The following is a 1,358-nucleotide window of genomic DNA, read 5'->3' as shown; positions in this document are numbered from 1 at the left end:
CCCAGTGATGGGGTCCAGAGGAGACCTGCTGCTGTGACCTTCAGAGCTAATATGATTCCCTCCCCAACAAGACACAGTTTTTCAGGTTTCCTTTGATTCTGTGAGTTACTGCATACCCTCCTAATAAATTCCTTTTTTGCCTAAGTTAGCTGGAATGTCTTGTGTATCAACAAGAAGTCCTCAGAGGGTGCAGTGCTATTGAGGAGAAGTCTGCTGACCATCTGATTTTCCTTCCTTAGTAGGTATTATCCTTGGATTTCTAGAGTTTTACCAGAATGTCCGTGTATAGGTCTTTTTCTTCCCCCCCCAAAATCCTGCTTAGCATTGGGTGGGTCCTTTCCATCTGAAGATTATAAATATCAATAAATTAATTGTTGGGACTTCCCTGGTGGCACAAGGATTAAGAATCTGCCTGCCAATACAGGGGACAAGGGTTCGAGCCCTGGTCCAGGAAGATCCCACATGCCATGGAGCAACTAAGCCTAGAGCCCACGAGCCACAACTACTGAGCCCGCATACCACAACTACTGAAGCCCACACGCCTAGAGCCCGTGCTCCCCCACAAGAGAAGCCATCGCAATGAGAAGCCTGTGCACTGCAACCAAGAGTAGCCCCCACTCACTGCAACTAGAGAAAAGCCTGTGCACAGCAACAAAGACATAGCACAGCCAAAAATAAACTAAATAATGAATTAATTAATTTTTAAAAATAAAATAAAAAAGAAATAATGAAATGAGAGATGATGAAAACTAAAGAGTCCAGTCTTTTTCTAACCTCTGGAAACATTTCTTCTATTAGTTTATCTTCTTCCGTTTTCTCCTTCTATTTTAAACCTTTGGTTGCCATGGTGTGTGGGAATTTCCTTTTCCAGTCTCCTTTTCTACCTTGTTAATACTGTACAATGGAAAGAAAATGTGTTTTCTGTATTTATGCCATAACTTTATGGAATTCTCTTACTATGTCTCTGTACTGCAGCCTGCATATGGATCTTGTAAACATGGAAATCTAGTCATGCCATTCCTCTGCTTAAAACCCTTCAATGGCTTCCCAGTGTTCACAGAGCAGTGTTCAAAATCCTCCTCCTGGCTGCCAGTGGTGCATGAGATCCACCTATGCCTCTGGCCCTCCTCCCTCTGCTTTCCCACTCTCCACTCACTCAAGACACTTGAGTCCCATTGATCTTCCCCCTGTACCTTCTCACCTTGGCACCTTACCCACACTCTATCTTTTGTCTGGAATGCCTTCTCCTTATCCATTTGGCCAGCCCAGTCACCCATGTTCTTCAATGACTGCCCAGACCTTGAGCTATTCCCTTGTATCTATCACAAAATATTTCCTTCATGGAATTATAGTTATTT

Source organism: Lagenorhynchus albirostris, chromosome 13, assembly GCF_949774975.1.
Source record: "Lagenorhynchus albirostris chromosome 13, mLagAlb1.1, whole genome shotgun sequence".
Classification (NCBI taxonomy): domain Eukaryota; kingdom Metazoa; phylum Chordata; class Mammalia; order Artiodactyla; family Delphinidae; genus Lagenorhynchus; species Lagenorhynchus albirostris.
The sequence above is the reverse complement of the archived record's forward strand: the minus strand, read 5'-3'. Positions refer to the sequence as shown.